The 16,911-nt window shown below is 49.2% G+C and overlaps 1 protein-coding gene across 1 annotated transcript in view; it reads right to left on the reverse strand.

Annotated features, from left to right (window-relative positions):
- Positions 1-16,911, reverse strand: part of LOC147117386 (uncharacterized) — a 441,284-nt gene that overhangs the window by 11,098 nt on the left and 413,275 nt on the right. The gene's annotated exons all lie outside the window — the stretch shown is intronic.

Consider the following 16,911-nt stretch of genomic DNA (forward strand, 5'->3'; position numbering starts at 1 on the left):
GCACATCTGCCAATGCACTTTATTATGGTTATGTTTATGTTAATGTATTACAAGCCAAATGTATGTTGAATGTTTAAATGTCTTAATCTAAATATACACTCTCGGGAGCCGCAAGCCTACATTTCGTTGTACTGCACTTGTGCACTAACAATGACAAGAAAGTTGATTATGATTATGATTATGATTATGGTGCAGCCTTCTGCAAACTATTTGCTGGAAGCCCTTTGGATGCATTAATGTAATTCTACTATTCTATAATGCAAAGTCGATGAATCAAAATTGTGTGTATTGATGAGTTACAGTAATTGGTAGCTGCAAAACTGCCCATTTTGTAATTAACTATTAAAAAGTGCCCAAAGTTCTGGAAGGTTCCATATCATTTTATGTTGCCAAACTAGTATCCTGTGAGGACAGGAGCGTTGTTGCTGGGGGAGCGTGATTGGTTGAAGACACCTGTGTGTAATATTTTGCTATAATGTATAAAAGAAGTTTCAATACCTTGTTGCTAAAGGAGCGTGATTGGTTGAACACACCTGTGTGTAATATTTTGCTGTAATGTATAAAAGAAGTTTCGATACCACTGTAATGGCGAGAAGGTGATCACTAGACCGCGGGGTCTATGGCTCTTCTCCCAGAGTGCTCTGAAGAATAAACCGTGAGCTTCTACTTTGAGACAGACTTGAGTGAATCTATTTTTCACCAACAATTGGCGTAGTCGCCAGGATGCTCCGGAACTGAAAGACTGCCCGTACCAGTGAACCCGGACGAGAAGTCAATTTTGACCATCCAGAAATTGAGTCACCTGGGAAGGCGGAGTGACAGTGCCGTAGCATCATGAATCAAGGAAAGTCTGTGAGAGGTAGGGGAACACAGTTGTGAGAGTGTGGATCGCGAGTGCTAAGGGAACACTGTATAATGATAAAGGTCACGAAGGAATGAGTGATTGACTGATCGACACGGACAAGGAGGGCGCCTGTCTCATGTACCTAGCCTGAGCCGGAATTAAGAGGGCGATTAGGCCCCACGTGATGGCCAGGATCAAGTAGGCGTAGAGGCTCCAAAGCACCCTGGGATCGTGAAGTCAATAAATATATGTGTGTGTTGTGACTAATTAACCGCTTAAAGTCTTTTAAGGTATCAAGAACAAACCCGAGTAGAGGAACTCGGCATTTGGTAAGACTGTAAGTTGGACTACAAAATGGCGTCGGGGAAAGAAATAGAATAGGGACCAGCGGGGTCCCTTACTAGGTTCTATGCAGACGACCGGAAGGGTTTAGTTGATAAGATGAGAAAGGAGGGGTGGCACCCGCTCCAGAATCTGAGGCACGAAGAGAGTGGTGGGAAGGTCAGAAACAGAAAAAGACAAAAAAGGCGGGGGTGATACTAGTGCACCAGTTAGTCGCATTAACGAATAAGGTACAGTGACTCCACACTAGACTTGCAAGTAAAAATGAGAGGATCCTTGAGTTAGAACAGGAAGTAGAGTTTTTAAGAACAGGAAAAACAGTTATCGACAGATATCGAACGGATAAATCCGAATACTGGAATGAACAACAGGCGCACCTTTGCGCCCCTGTAGGGATATCAGGCCCTGAATCAAAAGGTGAAAAACCACCTCCCTACGCCCCGGCAGCATCGGCACCGCCGCCGGACATAGAAGATAGTGATGATGATGATTTAGGTAAAACACAGGAAAAACCAAAGGTAGTAAAGGCCGCTCCCTTGAAAAGAGGGGGGGCGGTACTAGCGCCCACAGCAAAATATCAGGCTTTCGACCCCTTAGAAAAACAAACAATATTAAAAGATTTGGGAACATTGAAGCCCCGTAGTACAAATGGGGAATTGGAGAAATCTTGAGGAGATGTGGGACATCCACGATCTCCACCCTCGGGACATCCACCAGCCCTACCTTCGATCTAATTTCTTTTCTTTCCAGTTTTGAAGAAGAGTTCGACCCGAAACGTCAACTCAAATTTCTCTCCACGGATGTTGCCTGACCTGCTGTGTTTTTCCAGCATTTTCTGTTGTTAGTACAGGCTAAATGCCCAGCTGACAAATGGAGGGAGGTGGACAATCAACAAGGGCACCGAGATGGTGGTTGGACCGATCGCATAGCCCTAACCACAGACAGGGCAGCCCAACTCGTGGGTTACAACCCCTTCAAAGCGGCGGTCCAGGCGGCCCTAGGGGGATCCTCACCAAATTGGGGATGCATAATGATGATAAAACAGAGAAAGGGGGAAAGCAGTAGTGATTACGGCAAACGATTGTTTGTCACATATCGGGAATCATCGGGGCAGGCAAACCCACAAATGACCGATCAGCCATTTATCCAAATGTTTAAGGGCAGGCTATCCCAATCCCACCAAGCAATATTAAAAATGGGAGTGGTGGCCGCTAATACATATGATGCAGTGGTCCAATGGGCATGCCAGGTAGATGCCAAAGAGGACCCTCGGGACATCCACCAGTTAGTACGGGCTAAATGCCTGGCTGACAAATGGAGGGAGGTGAACAATCAACAAGGGCACCGAGATGGTGGTTGGACCGATCGCATAGCCCTAACCACAGACAGGGCAGCCCAACTCGTGGGTTACAACCCCTTCAAAGCGACGGTCCAGGCGGCCCTAGGGGGATCCTCACCAAATTGGGGACGCATAATGATGATAAAACAGGCATGGTGTGGAGATGCCGGTCTTGTCTGCTTTCTTGCATCTCTGTAGAAACTTGATGTCTGTGTCAATATGCGCGATCTTTTTAGAGATCCTCTCCACTTTGAGCCGGCAGTTTGTGGTGTCGATAGTAGCCATGGTGTGGAGATGCCGGACTTCACCTGACAAAGGAGCAGCGCTCCGAAAGCTTGTGATTTCAAATAAAGCTGTTGGACTATAACCTGGTGTTGTGTGATTTCTTACATGATAAAACAGAGAAAGGGGGAAAGCAGTAGTGATTACGGCAAACGATTGTTTGTCGCATATCGGGAATCATCGGGGCAGGCAAACCCACAAATGACCGATCAGCCATTTATCCAAATGTTTAAGGACAGGCTATCCCAATCCCACCAAGCAATATTAAAAATGGGAGTGTTTGTCGCATATCGGGAATCATCGGGGCAGGCAAACCCACAAATGACCGTTCAGCCATTTATCCAAATGTTTAAGGACGGGCTATCCCAATCCCACCAAGCAATATTAAAAATGGGAGTGGTGGCCGCTAATACATGATGCAGTGGTCCAATGGGCATGCCAGGTAGATGCCAAAGAGGCAGAACGAGCCCCAGCAATAAAACAAGAGTGGGGGCTGCCAACTCGGGAACTGTCCCAAAGAAGAGGGGGGCTTGTTTTAATTGTGGAAAACTGGGTCATATGGCTAAAGAATGTAGAGGTCCCAAACAAAACCGACCGGTATGCTGTAACTGTGGAAAACTAGGACACCCGACCGATAGGTGTTAGACAAAAAGGGAGAACCCAAACCCGATCGAGACCCCTGATATGTATCAAAAGTTCCTGCAGTACGTAAAGGAACAAGGTGGCGGCCACTGACTTGCAGTGGCCCCCATTAAAAGGGAAAAGGAAGATCCCAGAGTCTATGTACCGGCACTGTTAGGGGGCCGAGAGTGTGATATGTTAATAGACACGGGAGCTTCTGTATCCATCACCGATTTACCCCTTCCCCTCACCAAACACAGGATAGATATAGTGGGGTTGGGAGGGGAACGTTTACATGCATTTAGAAGTGAGGTACAAGTATTGGAGTTAGCGGGACGATTACTACCCGCACAATTTTATGTATGTCCAAATAGTGAAGGGACTATCTTAGGAATAGATTTGTTAAAAGAATTTAATTTGCTAGTAGATTCAAGACAAGGGAAGTTAACCTGGGTACAGGAAGATGGAAATAAGGCAAATTGGGGACAACTACTCTGCTATTTGGCAACACTAGGAAGTGCGAAACTCGTGGCCCGGGACTGGAAGGAGGATGGAGACTATGGGATCATATGCGAGGCAATAAAGTCAGTATAGGCGACCTCAAAACAGGACACTGGATTGGTCACCACAAAACCTATGTGTGTCCCTGGACCTGAACATAAACCCCATAAGCAGTACCCAATCCAACCCGAGGCAAAGGAAGCCATATCAAAAATTGTACGTCAGTTAGAGGAGAAAGGAATAATTAGGACCACAGCGAGTACGACCAATTCGCCCGTGTGGCCAGTAAAAAAGCTGGATGGATCATATCGGCTAACAATCGATTATACTGCATTAAACAGAGTAACCCCAAAATTACACCCCATTGTGGCAAGTCCAGCCACTATTTTGAATGGATTAAGTCCGGAACATAAGGTGTTTACCATCCTGGACATAGCTAATGGATTTTGGTCATTACCATTAGACCCCGGATCACAGGAAAAGTTTGCTTTTACAGTAGGGGACAGGCAGTATACATGGACCCGGTTGCCCCAGGGCTTTCATAATAGCCCAGCAATATTCCATCGAGTTATGAGTTCATTATTGGAACCGGTAGACTTGACCCCATATTGCAATATGTAGATGATCTTTTGATAGCATCAGAAGACAGCAGAGGGCATGCCGCCGCCCTGGTGGTGGTTTTGCAAGCTCTGGAAACAGGAGGGGATCGTATAAAGCACCAGCAGCAAATAGAGGCCCTCTTGGAAGCTGCAAAGGCCCCAGCACAAGCAGCAGTAATAAAATTAAAGGCGCACCAGAAAATATAGAATCAGGAACAAAGAGGGAACCATGCTGCTAATTTAGCAGCACAGCAAGCTCTTGAACAAGAAATGGTTGAAGAAAACATAGCCAGTGCACAGGTGGAAGAGATAGATATTAGTAAATTACATAAAGATACCTCAGAAGGAGAAAGACAGGAATGGTACCGAGTAGGAGGTAGACCAAAGAGGCCATATGGCGGAAAGATGGGAAGGTGATAGCCCCCGCATGTATCAGACAAACGCTCTTAGAACTACACCACGGAAGCGCCCATATGGGAAGGGGGCCAATGATTGAACTAATAAGTAAAGCATGGTGGTGGCCTGGGCTAGGAAGAGATGTGGCAAAACATTGCCAACGCTGTATCGCGTGTGCACAGCACAACCCAGGACGACCCGTTAAGGTACGGATGGCCCACCAACCACGGCCAAGGGGCCCATGGGAAAATATACAAATAGACTTCACTGGACCCCTCCCCACATCAAGGGGTAAGAAGTATTGCCTGGTAATAATAGACCAGTTTACCAGGTGGGTCGAGGCATTCCCCACCCGGAACTGTACTGCCACCACCGTGGCACGAATAATGGCAGAGGAAATAATTCCCAGATGGGGAATACCGATCCAAATTGACTCTGATCAGGGAACTCACTTTACAGGAGCAGTAGTAAAGAATATATGCAACTGGATGGGCATAAAACAAAAAACCCACATTCCGTACCATCCCCAAAGTTCTGGAATGGTGGAACGAATGAACCGAACCTTGAAAACAGCCTTAGCCAAGGCATTAGGGGAGAAACATCAATGGTGGGTGGATGTGTTACCAGCAGTATTAATGAAACTAAGAGCCACCCCAAACCAAACAACGGGCTTATCACCATATGAGCTAATGACGGGGAGGGCAATGCAACTCCCCCATGGCATAATAACTGGAGGAGAGGATGTGGGTCCTCTAAAGGATAAACTCCGCAGGTATGTCCTGGAATTAAGCAATCGATTAAAAGAAATGAGGCAGCAAACTTGGGATAGACAGGAAGAAAAAGATAAAGATTTAGAATTGACCGCGTTCCCATATATCCCTCCAGCAGGGACTAAGGTAATGGTTAAAAATTTACCAGGGAAACCCGGGTTTGCCCCAAAATGGTCAGGACCACATCAAGTTCTAATTAGTGGAGATACGTGTGCTTGCATTGATATGAAGGGCATGGGATGATGGAAGCACTGGACACAGTTGAAAGTCTATGACCCTTCGTCAGCCGAAAGATGGCTACACCAGAACAAATACCTTTTGTAGAAAAGTAAAGAATATGCTAGACAATATAAAGAGTGGGAGTGGATGCTGGTACGAACATTTGTATGGACAATATGTATTATCTTAATGGGATACACCTTGGGATGTATCCTGAAGTATGCATGGGAACAATCCCATCGACCCCAACCAGTCGAGCAGGAGGAGGAAATCCAAATGGTTATGATTGAGGAACCAGCCTAATGACAGTATTCTATCCGCCCCCACAGGAGAATAGAATCTACAAGCAACAAACAGTTAGGTTGGCGATATGGCCTTTGGAACATTGTTAACATAAAATGATAAGATGACGCGATATCATGTGTAGTTTGCTTGTTTGTGTAATTATAATATGTAGCCTCGGGAGGGCTCAGGCCAGAGTACCCCCACGGGCCAAAAGAGAGTTACATGTGAACACCTTTTTATACATGTCATACACTTATGCCAAGAGAGTTAACGTTGCCAGCTGTTGGGTCTGCGCCCATGTCCCCACGCACTCGGAGAAAGGAATTCCCCTACAACCAATCCCACTTAGTGATGATGAGACGGCCAGTTGGATGTTTGGAGTTAGAACAGGATGCACAAGCGTGGGCTGTTATGCCACCGAGGCAGACGGCAGCACCATAACAAAGCTCCAAAGTCATGGGTATGACCCAGAACATTGTAGTGGGTGGACACGGACAACCTATAATGATTCCTATCTACCACCATTCCTGAGAACGAGGAGTAAGAAGGGACAAGGAGGGGGGCTATGTCTCACAAAGAAGGGATGACCGGCAGATCCTATTGTGGGCTACAGTAACTGCACATATAACATTATCTTGCCTGTTGGAGGGGGTAGTGTGAAACTCCTGTCATTAAATGAAAACGGTGACTTTTCGGTACAATGGGACCCCCCAGCGATAAATGAGTATACGCCCTACAACGAGACTTATTTTGTGTGCGGTCGCAGGGCCTACCCCTGGTTGCCCTGAGAATGGATGGGTTCTTGTTATCTGGCTTATATCATACCCTACATATATCACCTGGGTTCTCTGAAGGACCTCCACCGGAGAGCCAGACGAGCCATCGCGGAGACTGAAAGATTCTGGGCCATTGCGTTTCCCTGATATGGGGTGGGTAAATTGGCAAGGGAATCCATTAACATGGCCTCCGTCCTGGAACAGGTGGCCAACGATACAGCTGAAGCCCTAGTTAAGGTTAACGCAGAGATGGTAGCCCTCCGCACAGTAGTTCTACAAAATCGGATGGCCCTTGACTATGTGTTGGCAGAAAAAGGAGGCACCTGTGCCCTCATAGGTGCAGAATGTTGTACCTACATACCAGACAGCTCGGAAGAAATAACTAATTTGGCAGAACATATACAGGAAGAAGTAAAAAAGTTAAAACAACCTCCGGCATCCACCCTTTGGGGCTGAGCAACTGGATGGTTGGGGTCACTCGGGACATCAATAGTACAAGGATTGATTTTGTTCTTTGTTATAATATTAGTGATGTATGGCTTGGTCCTATTGTTAAAATGTTGTTGCGCTCAAATGTCACGGCCTGCTGTAAGTGTCACGGTAATTAACCGAGTGAGACCCGAAGAGCGAGGTGTGTGGCTATAAGTCCCTACAAGAAGTATTGCCAAAGGCTGTATCAAAGACCTACTTACATTGCCTGAAATCCTTATGATGGTTCCCTGTCACAAAAGGAGTTTTGATCAGGGACCAACAGGAGGGACTGTTAGGGTGAAAATTATATAGCTTAAAGCAGCAACATACAGAGTTAAAGAATGTATTGTAAAAAGTGAACTTGTAAATAAGAAACATGGGCACAAGACAAAACAAACTCAGCATAAGACGGGGCAGGCTCAGCTTGGGACACAAACTGTAATTCCCCCCTTAGGCTTTATAACATTAGCTGCCCTCGTTTTGTGTTAAATTCACAAAGCTTCCATCTTTGTCCCATGAGGATTCCCCATAGTATGTCTAAGTGCTGTTGTGGTGGGCAAGGGGCAGGAATTAACTGTTTGTGTCTGCTCCCATTAAAACCATTGTGCTTGACAGTTATTGAATGTGGGAAACACTAAATATTTCACATTTATTCAGTGGTGCAGCCTTCTGCAAACTATTTGCTGGAAGCCCTTTGGATGTATTAATGTAATTCTACTATTCTATAATGCAAAGTCGATGAATCAAAATTGTGTGTATTGATGAGTTACAGTAATTGGTAGCTGCAAAACTGCCCATTTTGTAATTAACTATTAAAAAACGCCCAAAGTTCTGGAAGGTTCCATATCATTTTATGTTGCCAAACTAGTATCCTGTGAGGACAGGAGCATTGTTGCTGGGGGAGCGTGATTGGTTGAAGACACCTGTGTGTAATATTTTGCTATAATGTATAAAAGAAGTTTCAATACCTTGTTGCTAAAGGAGCGTGATTGGTTGAACACACCTGTGTGTAATATTTTGCTGTAATGCATAAAAGAAGTTTCGATACCACTGTAACGGCGAGAAGGTGATCACTAGACCGCGGGGTCTATGGCTCTTCTCCCAGAGTGCTCTGAACAATTAACTGTGAGCTTCTACTTTGAGACAGACTCGAGTGAATCTATTTTTCATCAACAGTGGGATTTGAGAAAAAGAGCTTATTTATTTGTAAACGCAGGCCAAACCCAGACTGATACCTTACTTAAACAGCAAAAAACTGCAAACACTGGATAACTAAAACAAAAGCAGTGATCTCAATTTTAACTACAAGAATGACTACACTTAAAAAATAAGTAGCTCATTGGCTGTAAAGCGCTTTGGGACATCCTGACGTGCTGAAAGGAGCTATATGAATGCAAGTTCTTTCTTTCTTAACTGAGGAGTACATTCAGGACAGGTGGAAGTGTGGGCGGGAGGGAAACTCCAACACAGGCATTTCAATGTGAAGCCCAGGCTATTTTAATTCCCGGGCCTTATTTAAATAATGCAGGACCGTCTCCCTACCGAAAGCAGCAGGAATGACGTCAGGGTCGGTGGTCTGGAGCATAAATTGGGTCGGGAGCCTTGGGACACCCGAGAACTTAGGGAACGGTCCTCGGCATAACGTTAGCACTGGGCAAAGGCTGTGGCAGCCGATGCCAGCGCTGAGTGGAAGAGGCAAGGTCGGGGCTGAGTAGGCTCAAGGATTGTGGGGAGCACACCTGCCTCTCCTGGTCAACAAGGATTCCACAGAAAAGTAATTTTTAAAAAACTCACCTCACCCTCTTCTGGCCAGTTGGTATCTCCCGCTAGGTTCCTCTGGCAGGTTTGACACCGGGCAGGCCTCCCTGAATCATCCTGAAGTCAGGATGGTGTCATGATTTTAAAATTTAAATTAGGCCCGTGCTTTCCTGCAGCGGGAGCCTTGGCCGACTTCAAAGTCGGTGAAGATAAGATGGTGCCGGGTGGGAATGATGTGACCTTGGGCTGGCAAGTGGACTTAGCCTGATCTTAACCCCTCTCATGCAGCATTCTCACTGGGCGAGGGAGGTCAAAATCCAAGTCAGAAAGTTCTGGAAACTTTCATCGGGTTGCAAGAGGGTTGGAGTACAAGAGTACAGGGCTTTGATGAGACCACGCCTGGAGTACTGTGCACAGTTTTGGTCTCCATACCTGAGAAAGGATATACTTGCCTTAGAGGTGGTGCAACGAAGGTTCACCAGATTGATTCCTGGGATGAGAGGGTTGTCCTATGAGGAAAGATTGAGCAGAATGGGACTATACTCTCTGGAGTTTAGAAAAATGAGAGGTGACCTCATTGAAACATTCTGAGAAGGCTTGACGGTAGATGCTGAGAGGCTGTTTCTCCTGGCTGGAGAGTCTAGAACTAGTCTCAGGATAAGGGGTCGGTCATTTAGGATTGAGATGAGGAGAAATTTCTTCACTCAGAGGGTTGTGAATCTTTGGAATTCTGTACCCCAGAGGGCTGTGGATGCTGAGATTGATAGATTTTTGGATATCAAGGGATATGGGGATCGGGCGGGAAAGTGGAGTTGAGGTCACAGATCAGCTATGATCTTATTGAATGGTGGAGCAGGCTCAAAGGGCCATATGGCCTGCTCCTGCTCCTACAGGCTTCTTCAACAGCCCCTTCCAAACCCGCACCCTCCAACACCTAGAAGGACAAGGGCAGCAGGCGCATGGGAACACCATCACCTGCAAGGTCCCCTCCAAATAACACACCATCCTGACTTAGAAGTATATCGCTGATCCTTCATCATCGCTGGGTCAAAATCCTGGAACTCCCTCCCTAACAGCACTGTGGGAGTACCTTCACCACACGGACAGCAGCGGTTCAAGAAGGAGGCTCACCACCACCTTTTCAAGGGCAATTAGGGATGGGCAATAAATACTGGCCTTGCCAGCGATGCCCACATCCCAGGAACAAATTTTAAAAAGAGAATTCTTATGTTCTCATGCTGTTATCGCCTCAGGCAGCACACCTGAAGTGTTTACCTGCCTGTTCTCTCCACAGACACGGACTAACTTACTGAGCGCTTCCAGCATGTTGTTTGTTTGTTTTCGATTTCTTTCTTATTGGTAACAAGAATAAGCTTATTTCGGGGCCAGCGGCGAATGCCTTTGCTTCACCTTTGGCTGCAAATTACTGGCCATTCTTTTCTTCACCGAAACCTGACTTTCAGGTCAAGTAAGCATTGTTGACTCAACTGCAGGTATTACAGTTATCGAAAGCGCAGGGATACCATTCAACTTCAGTTATATAGGAGTCGCTGGAAATCAACAGACTGCGAGACTTTCATAGCAGCAAAGAAAAACGTGTGTTAGCTTTATTAACTCTCTGCATGGACTGAGGGACTCGGCCTTGTCGCAGGGCTATGACGTCATCACACAATCGACGACTCTTAAAGGGACCCTGCCCCGATAACCCAACCAAGTTCCATACATAACGTGGAGCGATAACAACATTGGCTAAACATAGTGAATTGTGTTACTGTCCCTATGTGGTCTCTGCCACATACGTCCCCCCAGAATTCACTAGAACTGGCAATGTCAGTCGTTGAGGAGCCCAGATCACACGGCCGAAACGGCTCCTTAAGTCCGGGGCGGGGACCGGGGGGGTCACCGGAGGGTCCCCGGGCGCTCGGTGGTGGACTAAGGGTGCAGAAGCCGGAGATCGGCCCCGCCGCGGGGGCTGAGCCACCCCAACGGGTCAGTCCAGATCCAGGTGGGCCGGCTTAAGATGGTCCACGGAAATGTAGTCTGGCTTACCAACGACATCCACCACGAAGGCCTTGTCCCCGGCTTCCAGGACGCGGAATGGTCCATCGTAGGGTGGGTGAAGAGGTCCCCGGTGGGCGTCGTGGCAGACAAAAACGTACTCCGCTGCACGAAGGTCGGGCGGAACGTGGGACCGAGGGAGACTGTGCTGCGACATGGGCACCGGCGCAAAAACCTTGGCGTTGTCCAGGAGGGCGGACCGCTGATGGGCTGCGGACCAAGGGTCCGTGGCGTTAGGGACAAAATCCCCGGGAACCCGCAGTGGCTACCCGTAGACAAGCTCGGCGGACGAGGACTGGAGATCCGCCTTGGGGGCGGTCCTGAGTCCCAGCATGACCCACGGGAGTCTGTCGATCCAACTGTTGTCCCAGAGGCTGGCCCGGAGTGTGGCCTTCATGGAACGATGAAACCGTTCGCACAGCCTGTTAGCCTGAGGGTGATATGCGGTGGTGCGGTGGAGTCTCAACCCGAGGCCTTGGGCGACAGCGTTCCAGAGCTCCAACGTGAACTGGGGCCCCCGGTCGGAGGAGATGTCAGATGGGGCGCTGAACCGGGCGACTCAAGTGTTGATGAACACCCGAGCCACATCGGCGGATGTTGTTGACGACAGCGGGACGGCTTCCAGCCATCGGGTGGTTCTGTCGACCATCGTGAGGAGGTGGGTGAACCTGCGGGAGGGTGACAGGGGCCCCACCAGGTCCACGTTAACATGGTCGAACCGCCTCTCGGGCACCGCGAAAGGCGCCAACGGGGCCTTAGTATGGCGATGCACTTTCAAGTGCTGGCATACCACGCAGGTATTGGCCCAGTCGCGAACGTCCTTCTTGAGCCCGTGCCAGATGAACTTAGCCGCCACCAGCTTCTGTGATGGCTTCCTGCCTGGGTGGGAAAGGCTATGGACGGCGTCGAAAACCTGCCATCTCCACCCGTCGGGCACGACGGGGCGTGGCTGCTCAGCGGAGACGTCGCACTGGAGCGTGGTGCCGGCATCATCAAACGCGATGTCTGCTAACTGAAGGCCCGTGACAGCCGTCCTGTAGGTCTGGACGTCCGGGTCGGAGGCCTGGTCGGCCGCCATGCGGGTGTAGTCGATGCCAAGGTGTACAGCGCTGGCGACGGCCCGGGAGAGACAGTCAGCAACGGGGTTGTCTTTCCAAGCCACATGCTGGATGTCCATCGTGAACTCGGAGATGAAGGAAAGCTGACGCTGCTGACGGGCCGACCACGGCTCGGAAACTTTGGCCATGGCGAAGGTCAACAGCTTGTGGTCCACGAACGGCGTGAACGGGCGGGCCTCCAGCAGGAAACGGAAGTGTTGGACGGCGAGGTAGAGGCCGAGAAGCTTGCGATCGAAGGTGCTGTACTTCCGCTCGTTGGGGCGAAGCTGCCAGCTGAAGAAGGTGAGCGGCTGCCAGGTGCCGTTGACCCACTGTTCGTGGACGGCGCCGACAGCATAGTCCGAAGCGTCAGTGGTGAGAGCGATCGGCGCATTGGGCAACGGATGCGCCAGCATGGTCGCATTAGCCAGGGCCCTTTTTGTGTCCGTGAAAGAATTGGCCATCTCCTCGGACCAGTCGACGGCGAGTTTGATGGGCTTGCCTTTGAGGGCCTCGTAAAGGGGCCACATAAGCTGGGCTGCCCGGGGAACGAAGCGATGATAAAAGATCACCATGCCCAAAAACTCCTGCAGGGCCTTCAAGGTGAGGGGTTGCGGAAAATCCTTCACGGCCTCCACTTTCGACGGCAGTGGCACCGCCCCGTCCTTCATGATGCGGTGCCCGAGAAAGTCGATCGAGGACAGCCCAAACTGGCACTTGGCTGGATTGACGATTAGACCGTGCTGGCTGAGGCGTTCGAAGAGAGGCCGGAGGTGGGACACATGCTCCGTCCTGGAGGCGCTGGCGATGAGAATGTCGTCCAGGTAGACGAACAGAAATGGCAGGTCCCGTAACACGGTGTCCATTAGGCGTTGAAAAGCATGAGCGGCATTTTTGAGACCGAATGGCATGCGGAGGAATTCGAACAGCCCGAACGGGGTGATCACCGCGGTTTTCGGGACGTCCTGCGGCCGGACGGGGACCTGGTGGTAACCCCGAACGAGGTCCACTTTTGAGAAAACAACTTTCCCGGCCAGGCGGGTGGAAAAGTCCTGGATGTGTGGAATCGGGTAGTGGTCGGGGGTCGTAGCGTCGTTGAGGCACCGGTAATCGCCGCACAGGCGCCAACCACCGCCTGGTTTTGGTGCGATGTGGAGGGGCGAGGCCCATGGACTGTTCGACCGGCGAATGATGCCAAGGCGCTCCAGCGTGTCGAACTCGGCTTTAGCGATGGCAAGTTTCCCCGGGTCGAGGCGCCGAGCGCGGGCGTAGACAGGCGGACCGGTGGTCGGGATGTGGTGTTCTATCCCGTGCTTGGTGGCGGCGGACAAGAAAGTGGGCTTCGTGAGGTCCGGGAACCCGGCGAGGAGGCGGGAAAACTCGTCGGAGGCCGAGAGTGCGCTGGACAACTTCGTCGTGCCAGAACCACTGAGCGAACACGGGAGCGAACTGAAAGTCTTAGCGTGGACGAGACGTTGGTTCTTCACATCCACCAAAAGGCCACTGGCGCAGAGGAAGTCAGCACCGAGAAGGGGGGTGGACACTTTCGCTGTAACAAAGTCCCAAGTGAAACGCTGCCTGCCAAAACACAGCGCCACGCTCTATTTCCCGAAGGTACGGCTGGAACTGCCGTTGGTGGCTTCGAGGGCGGGGCCGTGGTTCCCCCCCTGTATGTCTATGGTTGACGCGGGCAGGACGCTCACCTGGGCACCCGTGTAGCAGAGGAAACGATGTCCAGAGTCAGTGTCCGTAATGAATAACAGACTACCTGAACGGCCGACAGCCATGGTAGCTAATGAGTGGGCCTTCGCGTTTCCCGACACGGTAAAGCTGCATGGGGGCCGGCACTTCTTAGCTTTGGGGCCGAACTGCGCGTGGTAGAAGCACATGCTTGGGGGCTGCCACCGCTGGGCTGTGGCAGTGGGGGCAGGGCCCCGCATGGCCGCGCAGTACTGTTGCCCGGCGGAGAAAAATTTGTCGGCCTCCTTGGCCAGGTCGCGGAAATCACTAGTCTGAGAGTTGGCTAAAGCCGACTGTACCTGCCCTGGCAGCTATTGTAGGAACAGTTCTCTGAAGAGGAAGCACGGCTTGTGCTTGCCCAGGACGGTTAACATGTGGTCCATCAGTTCTGAGGGCTTGGAGTCGCCAAGCCCAGGTAGAGAGAGAAGCTGGCGTGCGTGCTCAGGTTCAGTTAGTCCAAAAGTCTCTAGGAGGTGCATTCTCAGCGTCACAAATTTGTGGTGCTCCGGGGGGTCCTCGAGCAGGCTCATGACTCTGGCCGCGGTGGAGCTGCCGAGAGCAGAGACGACGTAATAATACTTCGTGTTGTCCGCGGTGATGTCCCAGAGTGCAAACTGAGCCTCGGCCTGGGCGAACCAAGCGGCAGCCTGTCGTTCCCAAAACTCCGGTAATTTGAGAGAAACGGCGTTCGTCGCCATCTCGGATAAAGTCTTTGGAAACGTCCAAAAGAGAAACGGGGTAACCAATGTAGAAGTCGCTGGAAATCAACAGACTGCGAGACTTTCATAGCAGCAAAGAAAAACGCGTGTTAGCTTTATTAACTCTCCGCATGGACTGAGGGACTCGGCATCGTCGCAGGGCTATGACGTCATCACACAATCGACGACTCTTAAAGGGACCCTGCCCCGATAACCCAACCAAGTTCCATACATAACGTGGAGCGATAACAACATTGGCTAAACATAGTGAATTGTGCTACTGTCCCTATGTGGTCTCCGCCACAGTTAGTTAATTAGTCTTGCCTCAGGGTCTGCCCTCCAAACAAAATTACTGGAAACTCCTGTGTGAGGCATTGAGTTAGAATGCAGAGTTTCCAGCCATTCCACTGAAGTTACAGTGAGAATCCGCCAGAACAGGTTAGTAAATTCTGGGCCTTTGTGTTTAAATTCTTTAATGGCCTCGCCCTTCCCTATTTTTGAAACATCCTCCAGTGCTGCAACCTCTCCTGAATTCCATTATTCTGTGAACACTAAGTAGTTGGCCTTTATTTTATATATCTACTCCTTCACCTATGCCCATTTCCTATCCCAAACCCCTATCCTTTCATACTTTCCAGGCTCCTGGTCCCCCAACTCTTCCAATTTAAAATTTTCATCCTTGTATTTAAATTCCTTCATGGCCTCACTTCTTCCTATCTCTATAAACTCCACCAGTCCTACAGCATCCCCACCCCTAGAACTTTCTGTTCCGTTTATGTAATTCCCCCTTCCTTTGCCCCACCATTGGCACCTGTGCCTTCAGCTGTCTAGGTCCCACACTCTGGAAATTCATTTCTAAACCTCTCTGCTTCTCCACCTCCCTCTCCTCCTTTAAGTCCCTCCTTAAAATTCACCTCTTTGCTCACCCCACCTGATCGCTCCTTCTTTAACTCAGGATCTGTTTTTCCTTATACCTCTGTGAGGCGCCTTGGGATGTATTTCTTTATTAATGGTGCTATATAAATACAAGTTGTTGTTTTTCTATTGAATGAATACAGGATCAGGCTTGGGTGTGATGCCGATTGCATGCCCATCAGATTAATTGCCAGGATATATTGACTTGGCACTGAAGAAGTGTTCTTGGCACAGTACTGATTATTACAAAATATCACTAGGGAAAGCAAAGGTACTTGAGGTTCTGCTGTGAAGGGTGGCACTATATTATGATTAGGACCACTAAAACATTAATTTTGCTATAGGCCTCCCCTGAAACACCGGTACAAAATGGCCACTGAGTGCCTGGACTGCTGCTCATACCTTCAAGCCACATTATAGGGCTAGCCCCTAATTTGCAGCAATGCTGGGGTTTTACTGAGCCTTGTGTGCAGTGTGTGCACAGGCTTAAAATACCAACAGCTCCTGGGACCTGCACTGTGGGGCACTGAGCACGCTGGCTGTTGAGGTATTGAAATGATATTGAATATGAAAGGCCTTCGACCAAAGAGACACTGAATAAAAGCAAAATCAGACTGCTGGGAAATGAGGCCACTGACATGCCTTTCAAAGAATCATGGGCTTCTTTCCTACTTACTGGCAGGATGTTGTTTCACTGAGACAGTTTGTAGAATGTGTCACAGGCTGTGATTTCACCCACATCTGCAGTTTGCAATGTCCAAAGGCTAAGTTGACCAACTAGACAAACACTGCATGAACAATGGGATATGATAAGGTATATAAACAGCACTAAGGAAAAACTCAGGAGAGGAAGAAGAACTTGGGTGAACACGTCGACTACCAGAGATCGACTCCCATGACCGGTCTTGATCACCCCGAAGTCTCTGACTCTGCTCCCAGATAAGGTTGTATGATTGCTTTGTCTGTTAAAGCGTTTGTTTGTTAAGTAAAGTTTATTTTAAAATAATATCCTCTTTGTCTGTGGCTGGTCACTAACCATCAGGTTGAAAATCAAAATTCTTACAATGTTGTTTCACTGAGACAATTTGTAGAATGTGTCACAGGCTGTGATTTCACCCACATCTGCCTTGATTAATGTTCCAGACAGTGCCCAGTGCCTTTTGAACTACATGGCAGTCCTCTCGAAGACAGGAGGGGAGA

Source organism: Somniosus microcephalus, chromosome 5 (genome assembly GCF_052327205.1).
Source record: "Somniosus microcephalus isolate GS21.2 chromosome 5, FLI_Smic_1.0, whole genome shotgun sequence".
NCBI classification, from domain to species: Eukaryota; Metazoa; Chordata; class Chondrichthyes; order Squaliformes; family Somniosidae; genus Somniosus; species Somniosus microcephalus.